Here is a 24,776-nt window from a genome sequence, read left to right as displayed (position 1 = left end):
GACTATAGCCCACCAGGTTCCTCTATCTACGGGATTTCCCAGGCAAGAATACTGGAGTGGGTTACCATTTCCTATTCTAGGGGTTCTTCCCGACCCAGGGATCGAACCCACATCTCCTGCATTGGCAAGTGATTCTTTGCCAATTGCGCCACCTGGGAAGCCCCTTTTAGAGTCCACTTAAAACTGAATGTCCCCAGTCACAGGGACATTCTGCCTTGGTTTCCTCTGACTGTAAAATGAGGAGCAAAATGGCTTAAATGGTTGCTAACAGGGCATAAAGTCATTTGCTCAGACCTTGGGGTCATGGGGACAGGGCTGGGCCTGCCGGAGCCACGAGGGTAGATCAGGTGTCTTCTGTGTGTTCGCACATCTTAGGGACGGATCTCTCTCTCCAAATTCCCCTAAAGAGTGAGCTGAAATTTAAAGAGATTCTGCTGAAATTAAAAGACATGGGTTGGACGATTTATCTCCCTAAAGGAGCCTGTCAGCTAAGAACCACACTGTGTGCTGAGACACCACCCTGCCCCGGCCACTGCCCACTTGGGTGTGCCCTTCATGGAGATGCCAGCTTTCTGCAGAGGACTGAGTGTCTAAACAGCCCCAGAGTGTGCATTCTGAGAGATTTTCTTCATTTTATGGGCAGGAAGTCTTAGGAACAGCCACTCTGAGCCATTATTAAGAACTAAATCTGAAAGGAAATGGACCTTGAGAGTCATGATGTGCCTTTGAGAAAGTATACTTCAGTATTTTTCAAGATTAGGGCATTTCTGGGACTGATGTGATGTTCGTTAGGTAAGAACACAGGCCTCAAACAAACCATTAAAACCATAAACAACATATACAAGGTCAACAAAACCACCCCAACCAATAGACATTTGCATCCATCCCATCCCTCGCCGTGGTCTCTGGTACCATCAGAGGGCTGGCCGGATGCCAAGTGGACGAGCCCACCACCCCCACCCCCAGCTCATCCTCAGGATCTGTCTGTGAGTTCTCACTGCCCTGGGCACCCCAGAGACCCTTCCTCTAGGATGACTTCCTGCCCAATCCATTTCCGTGGTCCTGTTGCTTGGGAGAAAATTTATACCTGCCAGATGCCAGAGTTCACCTGCTGGATGGGCCAAGCAGCCAAGTTCTCCTAACTCCTCAAGGGCCAAGTATAATGGACAGAAGCAGCTCTGACTCGCCAGCTGGGTGCTAAACAGATCCCTGACTCAGTTCCCCAACAGCTCCCTGGATGGAGGAGAAGGCTTCTAAACTGACCCATCAGGGCACTGCTCTGTCCACCCAGCTGTGTCTCTCCCCCAGTGCTGGGAAATGTGTTCCCATCTCTCCAGGAGAGGCATGGGGGGTGGAGCCGTGAGGGGGCTCTGGGCTGACTGTGGGAGCATCTGGTCGGGCTGCGAAGGGTGGAAGGCCATATATCTGCCTCTACAGGAATGTTAAGTGTTTCCTTCCAGTTTGAAACTATTAAAAATGTAAGCATGTTTCAAGTTAAAATCTTTAAACATTTTCTCAGAAAGGGCCCCTTTGTCATTGTTAATTTCTAAGAGAGTCAATGTTGGGTTGAAAGCCCAACTGCTCCCACTGCCTGTCTCCAGCCCCACCAGCCCCACCAGGGTCCTCAGAAAGAGGATACCTGCAGATTGACTCATGGGGGCGGGTTTCACATATATTCTCTGGCCTTGCTGTGGGCACTGAGGGTCTCAGAATGACACTGTACCATTTAGTCTGCCTTCCCACTGCCTTCAGCGAAGCCCAAACTCCTTGCCTCCAGCCCTGCTCCCTCCATCCTTGGTTTCCTATCATCTCCTGTTCGGCCCTCTTCCGTCAGCTGTAGCCACACTACCTTCCTTCTGGGGTGGGGCGTCTCAGGTGCACCCCCACCTGGCCACCCCTCAGACTGTACTGCTCAGGAGGGGCCCTCACTCTGACGTAGGCTCTTCTCTGCCCATCTGTGTGTTTGTTCCTGGTCCAGGGTTTACTGAAGTGTCATTTTTGTGTCTGGACTGTGGCTCTGCTCTCCTTGCTAGGGGGCCAGCACCCCAAAGCGGGGGCATTTCCACCACCACCCGTGGAGCACCGTGTCTCCAGTCCCAGAGCAGTGCCTGCACCCTAGCAAGTGCTCAGAAAAGATTTGTCAGATGAATAAACAAACATTAAACATACTCGGAGACTGAACAACCACAACAATGAGACACACATTAAATCCGCCATGAAATCCTACCTTCTCTCTCCTGGGTGCAAAGTTTAAGAGCTATGGAACTGGAAATATGGCATCATGGACATTTTAGTGGGAAAGATTTGGCCCAACAGCTGTCAAACCACGGCCTCTTGGTTTGTGTCTATAATCTGGATTCGCGTGTCTGTCTTCACGTCCTGAGAAAGTGCTTTATGCCAGGATTAAGGCGCTGTTGGCAGAATTTTCTCCCTATTGTTTTCAGGTGACTACTGTCTTATTTCAACGTTTGGGCTCACCTTGCAATCGCTATATCCAGCCTCTGAAATGTGTCAGCCGTGAGACATCTAGAAACAGCACAGCTGAGCAGGGCTTCTGGGCACAGTGATGGCAGCTCTGCCCATCGGGAGAGGGGCTTCCCAGCTGGGCACAACCTTGCCCAAGTATAGGGCATGGCCTGTGAGTGACTGGGGACTGGGCTCAGGGCAGTGGGTCACGGCTGTCCTCTCACCTGAGTGCATCTCCCCATGGAAGGCTCAGCACCACCATCCTGCTGGACCTGTCTGCTGGAGACAGAGTTCTCCAAGAACTGTGTACCCAAGACTCCAGGCATTTCTGGGGCCCCTGGTATCTGCCTTTCCCACCCTAGATGACCGGGCACCAGGCTTGAAGGAGCATGTCTCCGAATCCAGAGGGGTGGTTCTGCCAATGGGATCTACCCCACAGTGGGATTAGAACTGCCAGCGACCTTTCTCTGACTCGAAATATCCCACCCACCACCCACCGTGGACACTATCACTGAGCGCCCTCCACTCTCGAGGGGCACTGAAGCCACCTTGGGTGGTGGGATCCCTCACCCACTCTCAAGCCAGGCCCACCCTGCCCCAAGATCCCGGCTGTGCTTCTCCTGAGCTCCAACCTTGGTGGGATCACCCACCCAGGGTAACAACTCTGCTCCTGGGACAGACCCTGGAGAGGAGTTCAGTGCAGAGCAGTCTCACTGTTCCTGCTGACAGGCCAGCCCTGAACCTCAGGGCCACGTGAACACCTTTCTTTGTTGCTAGAATCATCAGACTGAATCACCTGAAATCCCTGTGGTCACCTGTCTGCACTGCAGAGAGACAGCCGCACCTCATTTCCATCTTGCTTTCCCCTGTCACCAAATCTTTGTGGGGGCAGCTCCCCGAGATAATGCATAGTGCCAAGGGTGACACGAGCCCTGAACTTGAGGTTGACCTTTCTTACCTGGGATGTTGGGGCTGACACAACCCTGAACCTGAGGGGTGTGCCTGGGGTGTCTGGCACTCTCTCAGCTCGTCCCCACAGAGGCAGCGGCAGTAGGTCTAGTGTCTGCCGACTTTCCACCTACAAGGTGCGCAGCACGAGCCTGAGCGCCCGTGCTCCACCCCCGTCAGCCATGCTGGGGTCACACCGTCACCAACCCTGTGGCCAGGCATCCCTTCCCCTCTAGGCCTTGATTCCCTTGTTTGAAAAGCAGAGAAGACAAGTGTGAAAGTGTGAAGTGTAGAAACAGAGCAGAGGCTAAGTGCCCACATGTTTGTTATCCCTCGCTTTATTTCAGGCAATAAAATTTGAGACTGAATAAAATTCTAGCTGAGCGCACGGCGGACAGCATCCTCACTGTGACACAAGGGCTCCGCCTTTGTTTCCTAACTGATCTAATGCACTAAGTGAGCTTAATGCAAGTTAATTAACGATGCTCTTGGCAGGCGGAATTACCTGAGCAGAGCCTCGAACAGCATCAAAGCCAGGAGCCGGCAGGTGTCGGCCGGGACAACTGAGGAAAGCAAGCCCGGGAGGGACGCTCGGGAGGCGTGCAGGCAGGACCCGGGGGCCAGGAGGGGACCGCCGGCTGAGCACTTCAACACTGGGCCAGCTTCCAACATGCCATCCTGTTTACAGCTTCTGTGTTTGAATTTCAGGTTTACCTGAGTCTTTGAAGCTGGGTTCCTGGGCATTTCCTTGAGAATGAACATTTTTTTTGCAAACTGCAGAAGTTAGGAAGAAAACTTGGGTGACCTGTCTTCCATCTATGGTCCTTGGGGACTTCAGGAACTTTGATGGGAGGAGGATGCCCCCAGTTAAAAGAGCCGGTGGGGTTTACATCCTGTGATGTAGCGGTCAGACCAGGTCTGTGCATGACAGAGCAGCATGCGGGGCTGGGGTTACACACTGACACCCAGGGAAGAGGGCGAGGTCCCCTTCAAGTCTGAACTTCACAAATACGAATCTTCCACAAAGCGAATACCTTGTTTACTTTCAGAAACTGGATGGTAATCAGAGAGTGAAGTTCAAACATTTCAGGGAAATTTTATTTACTTTCTCCTCCAAAGACATGTGCTTCCAGGACTGCCCTCCAAATGTGCTGTCATGGGACTGTCCTTCACCGCCTGGCTCACCTGGGGGAGGCGATGGGGGCAGAGAGACCCCAGCTGAGCAAGCCCAGGCGGGGCCTATCCTCTCCCCAGTGACAAGGGACCTGGGGTGTCATCAGAATGAACGCCCATTCCCCAACTTTGCAGAGTAGCCCTCTCTATGGCAGATCCTGTCAAGATGTAACTTGGAAGGTATTAAGGCTTAGAGATCTCAGAGTTGGGCAGGAAATATTTCTGTTATCTGAATTGACTCTTTTTTCTCCTTTGGTTCATCATGGTTTTTCCCTCTTTAATATTTGAATCAGCTGCAGTTTCATCCTTAGTTGCAAAGTACCTCAGCACAACTTCAGAACCTCAGACAGGATGGGCTGAGCTTCCCCTCTCATCGCAATTACCCCCCGACTCTGTCAAACTCCCCCGATGGATGGAGGGACTTTCACTCCTCCTCACTCACCCCTGTGGCTTTACCATCCCTCTCGGACCCCTGTCCCGCTGCCCAACACCTCCAGCCTCCTGGGAGAAGCAGGTGCAGTTATGGCGGGAAGATGGGGAATCAGTGGCTCTGGGGCAGGAGCCCTAGTTGCCCCCGTGCCGTCAGGGTATCCAGCGGAGACTCATTTGGAGTGACAGCCAGAGCCACCAGACAAGTGTCTCCATCCAGTCACTCTATGTCCCCCCACCCACCCCAAAACATGGGGGCCACAACTTTGGCCTTGATTCAGAACCACCCAGGAAGGGGACCCTTGGGGACCCCTGCTGCTGCACACAGGTCACCGTCCCAGAGCAGCACACCTCCAGGCTCCAGGAAACCCCAGGCTCTCAGCACTGAGCCCCCAAACCTCCTGAGCACACAGACGCAGCTCCTTCGCCAGACACACAGCTAGTAGCAAAATGGGGTGTCTGGTGTTTCCCTGAAAACAAAGGAACACTCTCAGGTCTTAGAACCAGTAGCACAGACGCATGGTAACCGGGAAAGCTTGTTGAAACGCAACCCAAAAATGACACGCATTTCAAAAATGCACCTGGGCTGTCCCAGACGGTGACACCTCCGTCTCATCCATAGCCCAATCGCTTAGGAAACCAGGAGAGAAGGATAAGCCTTACCTGGACCCCACTGGGGGGTCTGTTTCCAATCCCAGCAGAAGATGGTCCTTGAAGAAAGCCAGGCTCCGTCCCGTTGTGGCCCCTGGGCTCACAAGTGGCTGCAGGCCGTGTCCAGGGAGCAGGTGCTGGCAGGGCAGGCGTCCACAGAGCTGCCTGGGTTCCGGTCGCTCACTGTCAGCCCACTTCCCTCCGCTCCCAGGACTCCGTGCTCTTCCCTGACTGCCTGTCCCCTCCTGGGGCCTCCCGCATGTGGACTTACCTGCGCCCTCTAGAGGCTTCTCCCTGCAGCAGCCACCAGTGTTGGGCGGGGGCGTGGAGGCGGGGGTGAGGGGTGGGGTGGGGGTGGACAACTCTGTTCCGGCCCCCTGCACCTGCTCTGACTTCCTGCCCAAAGACACCTTTGGAACTATAAAATCATTGATTCCCTTTTCTTAGGGGGCTGGGGTCTTGCTTCACTTCAAACAAGCAAAGCCTTCGGGCACAAGAACAGCAGGAAACTAAATTGGCATCAAAATCCTGTTCATCAAAGTGCTCACCTGAGGATCCGCACTGAGATGGCCACTGACTGGGCTACCGCCTCCATCCAGCTGTGAAGCCCCTTCACTGTCCCTGCCTGTCCCCCCACCCACACACATTTCCTGCAGGTGAGTCACCAGGACTGTACTTCTGTCCCCCCGCACCGTACACCCCCTGTGACTGCAGACAGCCATTGTTGTTCAGTCACTCAGTCGTGTCTGACTGTGACCCCATGGACTGCAGCACACCCACAGCACACCTGTCCTTCACCATCTTCCAGAGCTTGCTCAAACTCGTGTCCATTGAGTCGATGATGCCATCCAACCATCTTGTCTGTTGTCCCTTTTTCCTGCTGCCTTCAATCTTTCCCAGCATCAGGAGGGTTTTTTCCAATGAGTCAGTTCTTTGCATCAGGTGGCCAAAGTAATGGAGCTTCAGTTTCAGCATCAGTCCCTCCAATGATTATTCAGGACTGATTTCCTTTAGAATTGACTGGTTGGATCTCCTTACTGTCCAAAGGACTCTCAAGAGTCTTCTGCAACACCACAGTTCAAAAGCATCAATTTTTCAGCACTCAGTTTTCTTTATGGTCCAACTCTCACATCCCTACATGACTACAGGAAAAGCCATAGCTTCGACTAGATGGACCTTTGTTTGCAAGATAATGTCTCTGCTTTTTAATACAATGTCTAGGTTTGTCATAGCTTTTCTTCCAAGGAGCAAGCGTCTTTTAATTTCATGGCTGCAGTCACCACCTTTAGTGATCTTGGAGCCCAAGAAAATAAAATCTGTCACTGTTTCCATTGTTTCCATCTATTTGCCATGAAGTGATGGGACCGGATGCTATGATCTTTGTTTTTTGAATGTTGGGTTTTAAGCCAACTTTTTCACTCTCTTTCACCTTCATCAAGAGGTTCTTTAGTTCCTCTTTGCTTTCTGCAGTAAGGGTGGTATCATCTGCATATCTGATGTTGTCAATTTTTCTTCTGGCAGATAACCATACATCCCATGTAACTCTAAAGAATCATATACCCGCTGTGACTACAGATAACCATAGACACCCCATATAACTCTAGATAACCATTTACCCTCTTCAACTGCAGATAACCATACACCGCCTATGACTGCAGATAACCATAGACACCCCATATAATTCTAGATAACCATATATACCCCGAATGAGGCAGGCATCACCAGATTTTATCCACCGATGTGAGGTTCTGTGTTTATTTAACAGAACTTGGTCAAACCCAACATGTGCAGCTAATAAAGAACTAAGTCTGGCTACTCTTTTCTCCCTGTTTGCCCAGGGTTTGTACCCTGGACACTGCTTCTCACAAAAGAACCCTCTCCAGGGAGGGGGCACAGACATGGTATAGAGGAAGCTGCAGTCAGGGCTAGGTGGGGGCAAAGTGAGCATCCGACTATGCCCTTAGCTCCCACTGCTTGCCTCCCTGTGACATCCACTCCTGCCCCCCAGTGATGTCAGCAGTAAACAGAAATATAATTGAAATTGATCCTCCCATGAATGACCTTGGGAGCCTGAGCAGCACAAAGGTTCAAATGCTAAGTCTTTTCCGTGACCTGCAATGTTGTCATTCAGTCTCATAGCACAGACCAGTGTGCTTTTCTAATAAAGGGAAACATATGAGTCTTATAAGACCTATTTGCAGCAGAAAAACTAAGAGAAGGGGGAAAACTGAATTTGGAAATACAAAATATTGACATCTTCATTTAAACATCAACAAATTCATTTTCCAGTATACGAGTTCATATATCTCCCAGTATTCATGGCTTTGGGGCAATGGGACAGTGGCCCAAGAAATGGCCACTGTATTATCAGTGGGAGCTCTCGACATGTGGGGAGTGTGAGCCCACAGTATGAACAGGTCACGTCGTCAATTCAGTGCATTATACGTAATACAGTTTATTAATGAAATCTTTAGCATATTTATGAGAAAGTTTCAGAGAATATCTGAAGGCAGCAAAATCATCAGTTTACGAGGATAACGTGGTCTGGGTGGTGTTTAATTCCACAGCCCTTCCTCCTCACCTGTCCTCAGAAACTTGGCAACAGAGGTAAACCCGAATGGGTCCATTTTAACAGGGATCCCCCCTGGCTGGCCAAGTTGGCGCCCAGTCTCTGTCTCAGTGCTCCTGTGGATGAGATACCCTTGCGGCTCCCTGCGGCTACCACTGCAGAACTGTCCCCAGAGCCAGCACGGAGTGAGGGGTGGCGGGGTTTCCAAAGAGGCTGCCTCATCTGATGGGGGCTTCCAGAGAGGCTGCCTCATCTGAGGACACTCCCATGGGAGCTGGCTCAGGAGTGGGGGCTTCTACTGTCCTTGGTGATTGTACGTGGAGCCCTGACAACTGTTGCTGGAATGCCAGTCCACAGAGCTTCACGGGCAGCTCACAAATCTGAATTTTTAAAAAACAGGAAATCGTCTCAGTTTTCAGTATTGACAACTGACACAACTGTGTGGCCCAAACAAACACAAATGAGGTCTCTGATCTGGGTGAGCCCCGGGGTAGCATCTGGTACCCTCACAACCAGACTCAGTCCTCCATTAGGTCAGCTTTGAACTTCAGATGCTAATAGCAACTAAGGGGTAAGGTTTCAAGCCATTCTGCTTTTCTGAAATGATTTTTGCAAATAAACCCACCCATTTCATGTTCTTACTGTCCTCATGACTACAGAGTTTAAATTTTCACTAGCATGAAGGTGCAGTTGTGTGGGGGGGCCTTAGTGCAGGCGCAGCATCTGAGTGAATTGGCCCCTCCCTCAGTTTGCTTATCGTCCCCCTAGAGTGAGACACACGGGGCTCGGCCTGAGCCTGGCCTAAGTGCTGAGTGACGCCAGCTACTGCTTCCTGAATTAGAGATCACCACCTCTTTCAAACCACCCAGTTCATTCCATACAGTCACTTCCGGCTGTAGCTAAGGCAGCTCGTGGATCCTGCAGCTACATGGCAGCTCAAACCCTAATGCCAACCATTTTACAGAATCACCAGGATGACTTTGCTCCCCACCCTACTGAGCAGGGAGACCCCGGAGTGAGCTAGACATCAGGCCACCCATGTCATTCCGAGACTAGGCGCCAAGTGTGACTTGTACTCTTTTAGCACGAAAGCTTGTCATGTGGTGGTAACACACGAAGATTCCTGGGAAGGCTGATGGCAGAAAGCATTAGCTGTGATGTCTGTACTTCTCAGCTGTTACGCTTTACAAAGACTTGTGAAGTCCATGTGATTAAGACTTCTATGTCTTCTAGAAGGCAAAGATTGAATCATTTTGTTTTTAAATCACACAATTTCCTGCTTTATTCTTAGAGAAATGTGGCAGGAGCATGGATAGAAATGCAGCCCCTTTTGCTCTGTGACTTTCCATCTGAGGTAGAGGTCAGGGGCTTGAGTTCAGGCTGTAAGAGATGGAGGGTTTCGTCAGAGCCGGCTTCTCACCTGCCCACCGGATTCAGACCCACCTTGGGTTCCTGGCACCACTACCTCACCTGTGTCACAGCAGAGACCAACCTGCCCTTCAAGGCAGCCTGCAGAGCTGAGGCCAGCCTGTGCATTCCCTTCATCACAAGGGGCAACAGGAAGGGCTTCTGGGAGCACGAAGACCCCACACAGAAGTCCAGCCACATGTCAGCAGGGACAGGAGCTTGAGTCTAGCGTGTCTATCCTGTGGGAGGTCTGACCTTTCTAGAATCATCAGAGTCAGGGCAGAGATGGCATGCCAGGTGGGGAGGCTACAACTGAGATGCAGACTGCATCCTGTGAGGAGCACAAAGGCAGAAAGAAGAAATCCTAGGAAAGTTCTGGCAGAACAGTCCCCCCACTACCTTGGAAACTGCGGTGGTCCTGGAGAAGGAGCACAGGACTCGGGCCTTGGTGGGAGATGATGACACGGATGTTGGTGTTTCCTATGTCCCCAGCATCTGCACTTTGCATGATTTGGAGCAAGCCTCCTCAGAGCAAGCCATCCAACCATCATGCCCACCACCCCGTGTACAGGTGAGAAAACTGAGGATTCACCTGATGGAGCAACTTGCCCACTTGGCTCTTAGGGTACAGAGCCAGGTAACCTCCTATCCAGGTGATCTTCCTATTCCTGATGACCTCCTGCTCCACATGACCTTCCAGTTCCAGGTGACCTTCTGCACCAGGTGACTTCCTACTCCACGTGACCTTCCAGTTCCAGGTGACCTTCTTCTTCAGATGACCTCCTTCTTCCAGTAACCTTCCTGTTCCAGGTGACCTTCCTGTTCCTGGTGACATTCCAGCTCCAGATGACCTTCCTACTCCAGGTCAGCTTCCTGTTCCAGGTGACTTCCTGTTTCAGGTGACGTTCCTGCTCCAGGTGACCTCTGCACTAGTCTGACTGCTGTTTCTTTCTTTAAACACCAACTTCATAAAGAGATCATTTTTCTGAAATGGTGAATCACAGAGGGAATGGGTAACGAGAGTATTTCACAGATTCTGCACCCGCCCCCCACCACCCCCGCCTCCTGCAGAAGCACTAGGAGTTGAGAATGAATGCTTCCGCTCCCTGCATCCTCTCAGAGACCCTGCCTCATGGCCCTGCCAATGTGGGATCCTGGGTCTCTGTGCTCCGTTGTTTGTGCATCTCCTGCTGCAGAGGAAGCTCGTGGGGGTAGCATGCACCCCTGAGCCCCACACGGAGCACCCATGTGTGTGAGCTCACGGCAGAAGCCCAGCTTGTGCCTGTGGAGTGAATGAATGAATGGACGAGTGAGTGAATGAAGTGGACATGAAGATGAAGGAGACCACACTTTATTCACCTTGCTAACTGCGCCTGCCAAACACTGACCTGCAAAAACAAATTCAATTCTTAACAGAAGTAATTTGGCCCCTTGCTATAACCTGTACTGAGCACTGGGGAGGGGTCCCTGGGTGCTCGGTGCCCTCACCCACATCTGACTGTGGTGCCAACACATGGCTGAGCAGCTGCTGGAGATTGGAGAAGAGAAACACTCCCCATACCTGGTAGAGTGTTTCACAGAGTGGATGACCTCTCATTCATATCTGATACTACTCACACACTTAGGTAAAAGGATAGGCTGATAAATTTCAGTGGGAAACATTTGTTATATGAGCCCTTAAAAATAATTATACTGATTTTTTTCCTGTAAGAACAGTCTGCCAAAGATTTGGGCAACACAGAATAACCTAAAATGTTCATAATCTCACTACCCAAGGTCACTGGTTAACATCTTGATGCTGATTATGTCAACCTTGTTCTCAGTGTTGTTCCGTTCCATAACTGTGATCACGCTGTACCTACAATTCTGTGTCCTGTTCTCTATGTCTGTACTTTGCATATCTCACTTTACATAATCCTCTAGAAATCCCTAATAGCTCAATTGGTAAAGAATCCACCTGCAATGCAGGAGACCCTGGTTTGATTCCTGGGTTGGGAAATCCCCTGGGGAAGGGATAAGGCTACCCACTAGCGTATTCTTGGGCTTCCTCTGTGGCTCAGCTGGTAAAGAATCCACCTGCAATGAGGGGGATATGGGTTCTATCCCTGGGTTGGGAAGATCCCCTGGAGAAGGGAAAGGCTACCAACTCCAGTATTCTAGCCTGGAGAATTCCATGGGCTGTATTGTCCATGGGGTTGTAAAGAGTTGGACATGACAGAGCAACTTTCATGTCACTAGAAACAGAGTTTTCACGGCTAGTTAATGTTTCATCACCTGGATGTGCTATGATGTATTTAACAGTTCTAACTTTGGACATCGTCAGTGGACTCTTCCTCTCAAAAATGTTAGTCAATATGTTTAGACTCCCTGTTTTCTGGATCTCAGGCTTTCTGCTTTGTTGCTTTATCCTCTTGCTCTGCTGGGGACATTCTCAGGCTCCTGATGAGCAGGAGGCAATCCTAGGCAGTGACTGTTCTACGTCTCGATTGTCTGAAAATGTCCCCATTTACCCTGTTAACTTGTGGCTTGAATGGGTGTAAAATTTTAGGTTGGAAACCGTGTCCTTTGAGCCGCTGGTGTTGAAGTTGAGAGGGTCACAGTCATCTGGCTCCTGGTCTCTGCAGTTCATCTTTCTTCTGCTTTTCTCTCTGGAAGTTTGTAGGGTCTGTGTATTCCCCAGACTCTGAAATGCCGTGATATTTTTTCACCACCATCTGGCTCTGCTTTCACCCATTGTGGGGGCTCAGCGGGCCCCCATTCCTGCACCATGCCCCTGCCTTTTCTCCTGACGGAACCCCTGTCATCCAGTTATTGAGCTCTGGACGAGTTTTCCAATTTTCCTTTTTTGGTTGATTGGTTGGGTTTTGCCCCTTTCTCCTTTCTCCTTTTGGGGGAGTTTCCTCCACTTTACTTCCAAACCCATCCATCGGGTTTTTACCTTCTGCTGTCATTTCTTAATTTCCGAAAGATCTTTCTGTTCCTAAAAGTGGTACGACTCGGCTGTTTGGTCTCAGACGCTGCGCCGCCTCAGAAGGTGATAACACTGGTGACCTCGTGACCGCCTTCTGCTTGGGGTCTGTCGGGTTTTGTCTGTTTCACCACAGACGCTCTACCCAGATGTCGGGTTATCTCTGACGTCTGCCCGCATGTGGGGGGATTAAAAATCTCATCCGACGCTCTGAGATTCGTCAGCCTCAGACTCTGTTTTATGTCCAGATGGCAGGGCCTCCTAGGGCCCTCAGTCATCAGCATCTTAGGGTTTCCCTTCTGGCTGTCCCCCCCACCTCCTACGTTGCATTCCTGGGGTCCAGGTCAGGGGGGTGCCAAGGCTGCTGGGTACATCACGTTCTTATAGCCTGGTCTCCTCACAGGGCCTGACCCCCCAGCCCAGGAGCCTCCACAGATGGGCCTGGAGCCTTCTGTCCCCCCGGTCTACCCCCAGTGGTGCAAAGCAAGAGTGAGGGAGTCTCAGGGACTCTGCAGCCCCATGCAGGATGAGAGAGTCACCCCCAGGCACCTGCCGCTTTCCCAGGCTGAGCAGGAGGGTCCATGCCCATCACACCTCCTCCTCCAGGGCTGCCTCACACTACCACGGTTTCAGCTGTGCTGTCTCAGCTCCCACTCTCTCTCTCTCTCCAGAGATTATTCTGCGTTGAAAACCCTCTTCTGTCCGTTTTCCTGAGGTTTGGGAGGGAGCAAAGGTGTGTATCAAGTCAGAGTCTCTAACAGGCGTGACTTTTCCTGGAATTCAAGGGCTCTCATTCCCGCCAAGTCACCAGCCAGACCCGTGAAGCTGTCACCTTGGCTCTGAGCTGACCCAGGAGTAACCAGGAGTCTGGCCACTTTTCTGCCCTAGTATCCACGGAGGCAACCCTGTCTTTCTCTTTAAAGAAATGTAAACTTCATTTAAAAGAGAGGAACATTGTGTGTCTGGGGGTTGTTCTGAACTGCCAGGGCCCTGCACACAGCTAGGGTGAGAAGCGCTGCTCGCTGTGTCCGCCCGAGAGGCCCAGAGGCCCGTTGTGCATGATTCCAGCCAGGGCCCCCTGGAGGCATGTTCTCAGAACCCTCCTGTCCCTGTGTGTGCGTGCTCAGTCATGTCTGACTCTTTGTGACCTCATGGATTGTAGCCTGCCAGGCTACTCTGTCCCTAGGATTCTTTAGGCAAGAATACCAGAGTGGGTTGCCATTTCCTCCTCCAGGGGATCTTCCCAACCCAGGAACTGATCCTCTGCCTCTAAGGCCGTTCATTTCTGTCCCTTCCTTGGGGGAGTAACTGAGTCTGGACCCATGTCCTTGTGATACCAGCGGGGATTGACCTCTGCACAGATTACTCTTCTGAGTCATACAGCTCGTGGTTGAAAACTGAGGCCAAATTCACAGCAGATTTTTATAAAAATACATTTTTTACTGTCAGCACAAAAAGGCAGTTTTTCCCCATGTGATTTACTTTTTGAGGATAATTTTTTTCATCCAACAGCTGTCACTATGGTAGCCTGATTAGTTTTTAACTTTACAACTGATTTCTCTTGAAAAGCAAGTGGTTTAGCGTTTTGTTTGCTTCCTTTTAGAAAACATTAATGGATAAAGGGGTAATTGCAAGAGCTTGAGGTAGTGTAATGTCATTCTCAGTGTAATGATTTGCCTCTCTCAAGGAAGCGCTGTTCTAACAAGCAAATGGCTGGTTCCCTTCAGAGGCGCACCTGCCCACTTTGAGCAGTTTGTGAGAGGCGTTAGTGCACTTGGGTTACAGACGATTTAACGATGTACAAACACATCACTAGAAAAGCGGGGGAGGGTGTGCCCTCGGGCAGCCCTGTGACACACATGGTTGTCTATTCAAGCCTGTTTGTATTGCAAAGTGCAGGGTAATCTCTCTCCACTCATTCTTAATGGCTCTGTCTACTCCCATCCTGGATTGTTACTGGATGAAGTTTGAAGTTCAGAAGCAACTCAAGTTACTTTGTTCCCCAATTTTAAACAACAGGGAAATATTCCAGTTCTGAGTTTTCTAGACAATAGGACAAGCCAGCTAGAATTCCAGGGTCTTGGAGACAGAATTGGATGTGCATGGTTTACGGGCTGGTGAGCCCTTTAGTGCTACGTTTAATTTTTATGAAGTCATTGCAATCAACAGTCTCTCCGGCAGACAGGAAAGGTCTCCCATCAGTGAGAACACAGCCTTCTTTTCCATGTACTCCTCAAGTGGCCGTTGCTTTAGAATTTGGGTTAAGACATGAGGGTCTTGCTGGGAACGAGGTGAGGCCCTGAGTGTGTGAGCTTGACCACCCTGAGCTTGGTCCCTGTTGTGCCCAGTCGTGAGCCTCACAGGTTCTGGGGGTGCAGTGAGTAATGTGCGCTGTGCAGTTGAGGGGGGTGGTCAGGAGGAGACCAGGGCTGGAGCAAGGCCCAGAGTCCACAGGGGCCCCGGACTCAGTGGGGCCAGTCAGGAGAGGCTGCCCTCTGACCACACACGCCCCTCCTCTGCCATGCACTTTTCTCCCCCAGACCCTCTCACCCCTCCCTGCTTTCCTGTTCCCCTCAACAACCTGGGTCATTTTCTGTGGTCAGACCTGTGTCCTAGAGGGCAGGGAGAGCAGAGCAGTCTAGGCTCAAGGGCTCCCAGGAAAGAATGGAATTTTCACTGACAAGTTATCTCCCAGGCTTCTGGGACAAGGGAATGTATGATGTCACTCTGAGCTCTGCAAAGAGGGCAACCATATGCCTCCCAGGTCCCTCCCCATATTGCTCATTCCTCCCCAGAGACTCAGCATGGCCAGCATGGTCTGTTGAAGGCAGGGAGGGTCTGAGTCAACACTGGGGCCCTTCTGAGCCCTTTCCACTTCCTCTGCTGGGTCCAGGCAGCCTGATCTGGGCGTCCTTACCTCTGCGGCTCTGAAGGGGTGACAGGCTTGGTCAGCTGAGTAGCCCGACTCCTGGACACAAGCTCAGAACTTTTGACCCCAGCCTGGAGCTTTGAGACAGACATTGAGGTTGCCTACCCAAACTTCACTCTTGTCTCCCAGAGGGTCCAGGGCCCTTGAGACATGTATGTGGCTCCTGGGGGCGGGGGTGGTGTGGGGGACTTGTGTGGCAAATAGAACAAATAAGTGGAATCATTTGGTTATCATGACTTCAGCTGTGATGGCTTATTCATTTAGGCCTCAGTTCAGTTCAGTCACTCAGTCATGTCCGACTCTTTGTGACCTCATGGACTGCAGCACACCAGGATTTCCTGTCCATCACCAACTCCCGGAGCTTACTCAAACTCATGTCCATCGAGTCAATGATGCCGTCAAACCATCTCATCCTGTTGTCCCCTTCTCCTCCCGCCTTCAATCTTTCCCAGCATTAGGGTCTTTTCCAATGAATCAGTTCTTCACATCAGGTGGCCAAAGTATTGCAGTTTCAGCTTCAGCATCAGTCCTTCCAATGAATATTCAGGACTGAGTTCCTTTAGGATAGAGTGGTTGGATCTCCTTGCAGTCCAAGGGACTCTCAAGAGTCTTCTCCAACACCACAGTTCAAAAGCATCAATTCTTAGGTGCTCAGCTTTCTTTATGGTCCAACTCTCACATCCATACATGACTACTGGAAAAACCATAGCTTTGACTAGATGGATGGTTGCTGGCAAAGTAATGTCTCTGCTTTTTAATACGCTGTCTAGGTTGATCATAGCTTTCCTTCCAAGGAGCAAGGGTCTTTTAATTTCATGGATGCAGTCATCATCTGCAGTGATTTTGGAGCCCCCCCAAATAAAGTCTCTCACTGTTTTCATTATTTCTGCATTTATTTTCCATGAAGTGATGGGACGAGATGCCATGATCTTTGTTTTCTGAATGTTGAGTTTTAAGCCAACTTTTTCACTCTCCTCTTTCACGTTCATCAAGAGACTCTTTAGTTCTTCTTTGCTTTCTGCCATAAGGGTGATGTCATCTACATCTGAGGTTATTGATATTTCTCCCTGCAATCTTGATTCCAGCTTGTGCTTCATTCAGCCCGGCATTTCACATGATATAGTCTGCATATAAGTTAAATAAGCAGGGTGACAATATACAGCTTTGGCATACTCCTTTCCCAATTTGGAACCAGTCTGTTGTTCCATGTCCAGTTCTGACTGTTGCTTCCTGACCTGCATACAAATTTCTCAGGAGACAGGTCAGGTGGTCTGGTATTCCCATCTCTTTAAGAATTAGTCACAGTTTGCTGTGATCCACACAGTCAAAGGTTTTGGCATAATCAATAAGCAGATTTGGGGAGGAACTTTCTTGTTTTTTTGATGATCCAACAGATATTGGCAATTTGATCTCTGGTTCCTCTGCCTTTTCTAAATCCATCCTGAATATCTGGAAGTTCACAGTTCATGTACTGTTTAAGCCTGGCTTGGAGAATTTTGAGCATGACTTTACTCGAGTTTGAGATTAGTGCAATTGTGCGGTTGTTTGAACATTCTTTGGCATGGCCCTTCTTTGGGATTGCAATGAAAACTGACCTTTTCCAGTCCTGTGCCCACTGCTGAGTTTTCCAAATTTGCTGGCATATTGAGTGCAGCACTTTCACAGCATCATCTTTTAGGATTTGAAATAGCTCAACTGGAATTCCATCACCTCCAGTAGCTTTGTTCATAGTGACGCTTCCTAAGGCCCATTTGACTTCACATTCCAGGATGTCTGGCTGTAGGTGAGTGATCACACCATCGTGCTTATCTGGGTTGTGAAGATCTTTTTTATACAGTTCTTCTGTGTATTCTTGCCACCTCTTCTAATATCTTCTGCTGCTGTTAGGTCCATATCATTTCTGTCCTTTATTGTGTCCATCTGTGCTGGAAATGTTCCCTTGGTATCTCTAATTTTCTTGAAGAGATCTCTAGTCTCCTATTCTATTGTTTTCCTCTATTTCTTTGCATTGATCACTGAGGAAGGCTTTCTTATCTCTCTTGTTATTCTTTGGAACTCTGCATTCAAATGGGTGTATCCTTCCTTTTCTCCTTTGCCTTTCACTTCTCTTCTTTTCACAGCTATTAGTAAGGCCTCCTCAGGCAACCATTTTGCTTTTTTGCATTTCTTTTTCTTGGGATGGTCTTGATCACTGCCTCCTGTACAATGTCTCGAACCTCCGTCCATGGTTCTTCAGGCACTCTGCCTATTAGATCTAATCCCTTGAATCTATTTGTCACTTTCACTGTATAATCATAATGGATTTGATTTAGGTCATACCTGAATGGTCTAGTGGTTTTCCCTACTTTTTTCAATTTAAGTTTGAATTTTCAATAAGAAGGAGTTCATAATCTGAGCCACAGTCAGCTCCCAGTCTTGTTTTTGCTGACTGTATGGAGCTTCTCCATCTTTGGCTGCAAAGAATATAATCAATCTGATTTTGGTATTGACCATCTGGTGATGTCCATGTGTAGAGTCTTCTCTTGTGTTGTTGGAAGAGGGTGTTTGCTATGACCAGTGCATCCTCTCGACAAAACTCTGTTAGCCTTTGCCCTGCTTCATTTTGTACTCCAAGGTCAATTTTGCCTGTTACTCCAGGTATCTCTTGACTTCCACATTCCAGTCCCCTATAATGAAAAGGACATCTTTTATCAGTGTTAGTTCTGAAAGATCTTGTATGTCTTCATAGAAAGGTTCAGCTTCAACTTCGGCATTACTGGTTGGGGCACGGACTTGGATTACGGTGATAGTGAATGGTTTGCCTTGGAAATGAACAGAGATCTTTCTGTCGCTTTTGAGATTGCATCCAACTACTGCATTTAAAACTCATTTAGGCCTTACCTCACTCCACAAGGAAGGTGGAAGGCTCTGTGGTTGTTATTACTGTTGAGAGTCACCTGGACCCCTTTTTACTGAGACGTGGTTGTTTTATGATGTTGTATTAGTGTTATTGGCCCAAGGGCCTGGAGTACCAGCACTGAGTCCCACGAGGTCCTGCTTCCCCCTGCCACAGCCTGGGACACCACAGGGCTGCAGGCTCGACCTTGTAGTCCAGCTCTGCCCCCTCTTGTTCTGCGAAGGTAGGTGAAAGGAGAGACTCTATCACCTGGAGGGCAATGCGGGGCTGAGCGCGGCCCAGGTCAGAGTGAGGCTGGAGCAGCTTTGCCAAGGCAGCTCCTATCCTGTTGTAGCCACACGTTCCAGGAAACAAACTCACTCAGAAAGACAATGCAGATAGTGAAAAGCAGTTTATTACACCCGTGGGCCCAAGGCAGAGTCTGCTCTTAGCCAAGGACCCCGACCAGCATTTGTGAAAATCTTTTATACCCCATGTGTACGTGTCTGAACCCACCACTCCAAATTCCTTGAGACTTACATAAACAAAGGAAGGGTATCCCAATAACCCCATCATTCACGTGTTATGTGTTCAAACAGTTAAACAATTGGCCAATAATCTATAAGCCTGAGGTTACACTCCGATAGGTACAGAAAAATTTATGGCCAATAAATAAATCACCTGAAGGCAGGGGTGTTTAGTGTATGTTTTCTCTTAGGTGATGAGTAACCTGGATATGATCTTCAAGGTTCCCCTGTCCACAGGGGGTCTTATCCTTCTGTTGTCGTTTCCATAGACACTAAACACAGAGTTCGGCGTCCATTGGAGAGGTGGCCGAGCATGATCAGTATGAACAGGCCTAAGATGGAGTCCAGGTCCTATGAATTCCCTCTTCACTGCCAGCTGTTGAAGTGGGCTCTCCGGTGCTCAGGGAAAGGGCACACGGTCCTTCCAGTGGACAAGGCTGGCGCTGTTCTGTGGGTTTGACTTATTGCTCCAGAAGCAGAGGAGAGGGCCTGCAGGGACAGAAAGCAGACCCCCACCTGAGACCCCCACCTGCTTTAGACCCCAGAGTGGGCATTCCTAACTATTCCTTTCTCCATGTGTCTCTCCTGTCCTCACCGGGGCTATGGCCCAGGAGCCCAGACAGCGTGTCTGCCACCATTGCTGATAGCCTGTGTCTGGGGGTCAGTGGGTTGAGCTGATGGTTACATTGAGGCTGTGACCACCTAGTGGGAGGTGAGACAAACTGCAGGTGACCCCAGAACTCTCAAGGGTGGCCTGGTGGCTTGCTCCCAGCTGGCTGCCCCTATGAAGGTGAAACTAGCCGTCTGGGGTCAAGGACCTGACTCTGTGCCCAGTCTATGGTTCATCCCTCACATCTTCAGGGAGTCTCCCTCCATCCAGCATCCACTCAAGACCGGGCTGTGTCTCAGACGTACTGCCCGGTGTCCTTCTCCAAGGAGAACAAGCCCCCCTAACTGCCCCTTGCCATCTCAGAGTGTCTTGTCTGTGTAAACCAGGTTTCCAATTGGGCCAGATTCAGGGGCTCCTGGAGGAGACCCCCAGCCTAAACCCCAGCCCCACAGCCAGGAGACCAGGCTCCATTCTCCACTCACCCCGTGTTTTAGAGCTTTCCCTAGAAATCCCATCTCCCTCTCTAACCAGATGGCGGTATGCTAGGTAAAATCCCTTAAAGTTCTCTTGTAAGTGGATTTCACATCAACGAAGCCGGTCTTGTAATGTCCTTGGGAGGGTTAAAGTTAGGAGGTGCAATAACCCGTCACCGTGCTAATGGACATCACAGCTCCCAGCAGAGCCCGGTGCAGGTGGGTGAGCAGGAAGTGTTAGCTGAATGGGAAAATGAATGAGTGAATGAGTGAGTGAATGAATAAAGAAATAGCCCCGCCTGCCAGAAGGGAGGGCCCTGGAGAGGGGTCAGCCTGCACACTGTGGGCAGGAACAGGACTGTCCCAAGGTCCCAGGTGGTCAAGTTCTTGGACTGTTTTGGTCGACACACCAAGTTGTTATCCATGTTCTGCCTCAACAGTTTTTGAAACTTTCCCAGACCTGACTCTCCTTTGTGGAGTGGATGACAGCAAGACATACTCCTAATTGGCATAGCTCCTAACAGCCCACTGACAGGGCGTGGACAGCTCTGTGATCAGCCACCTCTGTGCTTCTTGTTGCCCTGGTTGCCGTGAGGGCCTGGAGCTCACGGGGTAAGGCCTTTCCAAGATTCTCACCCCTAGACTCTCCTGTGGTCACTCGGCTGCAGAGATCAGTCACCCTTGGCCCCCTAGCTGGCCGGCATGTCGGTCACTCCAGTGAACACAGAGGCGGACCCACAGCCCCAGGACGCCCTGTGCTTCTGGCGTTTTCTGCCAGAGGCTCAGCCCCGCCGACTGGGCTGAATGGACCCAGAACGAACGGGTACCAAGTGGCCGTTCCAGTGCTGCTGGCCCTGCAATGGCCCCGGATGCCCGGTTTCATGAATGAATGAGAGAGAGCCCCATCTTGGCCACCAGCCAACAGAACCCTCTTCCCTCTGAGCATTTTCTTCCACAAACAAGCTTTTACTTTTAAAAATTTCTTTCACTTGAAAGCAGTGCCCGCCCCCGTTTCCTTGCCCCCCACATTCATTCACTCGCTTTGACCTTCTGCCAAAACTCTGTTTCTTGAGGCTCAGCTGCCCACCTGCCTGGATCACAGTGTCAGGTGCGGGGCGTCCTCAGCGTTCAAACCCCCCAAGGTCACAGGGAACAGAGGCCGGACTGTCTCCTTTCTCTTTTTATGGCTTTGTTGCAGGTTCCTTAGGGCTTCCGCTGGCGTAATTACCGCCATTTCCTTCCCAGAGCTGCCCACCTCCCCCTGTTTTGCTAAAAACTCCGTCGATCTTCCGAGATTTCTTTCCTGGTTAAAGTTCTGGCCTGTCTGCCTGCACCTCAGTCTCGTGGATTCTGCTTCAGGGTGTTTTCCAGAGCAAGCTTTCACAGTGATTGTTCTGCTCTCCACTTTTTTGTGGGGGGGAGGTGACACAGGACAACTGAGCAGAGCTCAGGGCCCCTCCCCAGGCCCGTGGGCTTGGCCGTGCCTGCCACCCACCTGCGGCTCCTCTTGTGAAACTTACCTGTGGTGACTTTGTACACACAGCGTACTTTCCTCCCCTCCCATGCACCTTGCACCCCACTAACGAGGCCCCTTCCCAGGCCGTGAGAGACCCAGGCCTTGGGGCTGCCTCACCTGGGCCCCTCCCTCACCGGTGGCCCAGGCAGGTGCTTTATACCAAGTTCAGGTTGTGATCATTGAGCCCTTGATTAAAGCCAATGTTGATTAGGACTCAGATCAGGATGGAAAATCAACCCCCCTCCCCAGGTTGTGGGGGTCATAGCTGAGCTGCAGATTCTGTGGGCTTAAAGGGAAGCCTGTCCCCCAATGGCTATGGCCACCAGACTCTTGGTCTCCCGCATGTGACCAGGAACTCATTTTCCCTGGATGAGGAGGCATGTTTGACCCACATCCAGGGGGTGAGAGATGGATAACCTCTGAGCACCCCTGATGCTGCCCTTGGGAAATACATTTCCTGCTGACCAGCTGTCAGGCCTGCTCTTGATCTAACCTTGAGGACGGTGCTGACTCCCACAGGTGGTCACTCATCGACCATGACCTTCCTTGAGAGGCAGCAGCTCCCCTGGATGGAGTGCTGTGGCCTCAGCTGGCTGTGGACGGACATGTCCATGTCAGTTTTAATCCATCCTCACTCGCTTATGTGAGCTGGGAGCCTAGACTCTCCCTGCAGAACAGAGCCTTGGCGATGACCTGGACACCATGGCCCCCACCTCCAGTCTGGACCAGCCCTTGAAGGGTGAACCCGTGGCACTTTCTTCCTGTCCCCACTCAGTTTCCCCCCTTCTCTGGAGGGTGTAAAAGCTGGGGACAAGGAGACAGAAGCTGGAACCTGGGATGCTGGGGGGCCAAACTGAGGGTCTGCAGGGGGAGGGGTGAGGCCAGAGAGCCAGTAGATGGGGGGTACCAGTGGAGAAAAGGTGAGTCCCCCTGCCCCCACATTCCTTCTCTGGCCACTGTCTATATATTGCATGGATCTGGACTCAGGCCAGATGCTCCCAGACATGTCCCCAGTAGCTTGGTCCAAGCTTCAGGGTCTGGGATGAACCGATGTCATGGCAAGCAATTGTGGAGATGTCTGGGTTTGGGTGTGGCCTCTGCTCCACATAGAACTTCTTGTTAACAGTCAGTAAATGGTGATGGCTAATGATGACCTGGAAGCCCATCCAAGAGGAGAGGGCTTGAAAAGGGCACAGGGAAAATTGCAGAAAAGAGAAGGGGCACATCTAAGCAAGGGGAAAATAGGGCTGGAACACAGGTTAGTCCTGCCCTTTGGTGGAGGCTCTGCCATACTGCCAGCAGTGGAGAGCTGTCCTGGGTTTTTGAGGAGTCACTTTGCTGAAAAACTGCCCTAAATCACATTTTCCAGGGGTCAGCTTGGGTCAACACACATCCAAACTGACCAATAAGTTTAATGCAATTCCTGTTAAAATCCAAGTAAGGTGCTTTGTAGGTACACGTTTATCCCAAAATTTATGTAGAAAGACAGGACCTAGAACAGCTTAAAAAAAAAAATCATGAAGCACAGAATAAAGTAGAAGAAGCCTCTGTGTCTTACTGTCTAGCTCCAGGGACCAAGGGAGGGTGGCCTCAATGTTGCAGGTAGGGGGACCCCTTCCAAGGCCTGAGAGGGGACTCTTGTCTAGTACTCAGAGATACACAAGCTGACAAAGCAAGAGATTTTATTGGGAAAGGGCACCTGGGTGGAGAGCAGCAGGATGAGGGAACCAGGAGGACTGCTCTGCCACGTGACTCTCAGTCTTGGGTTTTATGATGATGGGATCAGTCTCTGGATTGTCTTTGGCCAATCCCTCTGACTCAGAGTCTTTTCTGGTGGTGCACACGTTGCTCAGCCAAGACGGATGCCAGCGAGAAGGATTCTGGGAAGTGGTCGGACATGTGGTGTCTCCTTTTGACCTTTCCTGAAATCTTCCAGTTGGTGGCTTGTTAATTCCATGTTCCTTACCTGTCATAAAATAACTCACAAAAATGGTTACTATGGTTCCCAGCCAGGATAGGTGTCAAGCAGTGTACCTACCCTGACATCAGCACAGGGACAGAGGCCAACCCCAGAAAAATAGACCGTCACCAGGGTGCCCGGGCAGAAATAAACCTTGACCTAAAACAGCTTACCTCACATTGGAACTTGACTCCATGTGCTGGGTCTTGAACCCAGCCAAAACCTACAGTCTTCCAACTGGGATCACAGACCTGGCTTCAGGACCTAATGAAGCTCAGGTTCTAGATGTCTCATCACAGAGAGAATTCAGTGAGAGACAAAGTGGTAGGTAAGAAGTGGATTTATTTAGAGAGAAACACCCTCCACAGTCAGAGTGTGGGCCATCGCAGAGGATGAATACAGCCAATGAATGTGTTATGGTTGGCTTTTATGGACTAGGTAATTTCATAGGCCATAAAACAATAGAATGATCATAGTAAACACCCTCTTCCAACAACACAAGAGAAAACTCTACACATGGGCATCACCAATTGGTCAACACCGAAATCAGACTGATTATATTCTTTGCAGCCAAAGATGGAGAAGCTCCATACAGTCAGCAAAAACAAGACTGGGAGCTGACTGTGGCTCAGATTATGAACTCCTTCTTATTGAAAATTCAAACTTAAATTGAAGAAAGTAGGGAAAACCACTAGACCATTCAGGTATGACCTAAATCAAATCCATTATGATTATACAGTGGAAGTGACAAATAGATTCAAGGGATTAGATCTGATAGGCAGAGTGCCTGAAGAATCATGGACAGAGGTTTGTGACATGTACAGGAGGCAGTGATCAAGACCATCCCAAGAAATAGAAATGCAAAAAAGCAAAATGGTTACCTGATAAGGCCTTACAAATAGTTGAGAAAAGAAGAGAAGTGAAAGACAAAGGAGAAAAGGAAAGATATACCCATTTGAATGCAGAGTTCCAAAGAATAGCAAGGAGAGATAAGAAAGCCTTCCTCAGTGATCAATGCAAAGAAATAGAGGAAAATTCTATTTTTGGGAGGAGGGGGGAAGATTAGAGATCTCTTCAAGAAAATTAGAGATACCAAGGGAACATTTCCAGCACAGTTGGGCACAATAAAGGACAGAAATGGTATGGACCTAACAGAAGCAGAAGAGATTAGGAAGAGGTGGCAAGAATACACAGAAGAACTATATGAAACAGATCTTCATGACCCAGATAACCACAATGGTGTGATCACTCACCTAGAGCCAGACATCCTAGAAT

The 24,776-nt window shown here is 50.1% G+C and overlaps 1 protein-coding gene across 1 annotated transcript in view; it reads right to left on the bottom strand.

Moving 5' to 3' along the window:
- EDAR (ectodysplasin A receptor) overlaps positions 1-5,902 on the bottom strand; it is a 52,048-nt gene extending 46,146 nt beyond the window's left edge. The window contains exon 1 of the mRNA XM_025261096.3: positions 5,680-5,902. The gene's annotated coding sequence lies outside the window, so the exon portion shown is untranslated. The remainder of the gene's footprint in view (positions 1-5,679) is intronic.
- Positions 5,903-24,776: the final 18,874 nt, after the last annotated feature.

The sequence above is a fragment of the Bubalus bubalis genome, chromosome 12, assembly GCF_019923935.1.
Source record: "Bubalus bubalis isolate 160015118507 breed Murrah chromosome 12, NDDB_SH_1, whole genome shotgun sequence".
Taxonomy (NCBI): domain Eukaryota; kingdom Metazoa; phylum Chordata; class Mammalia; order Artiodactyla; family Bovidae; genus Bubalus; species Bubalus bubalis.
Note: the sequence above shows the minus strand (reverse complement) of the source record. Positions and strands in the feature narration are given on the sequence as shown.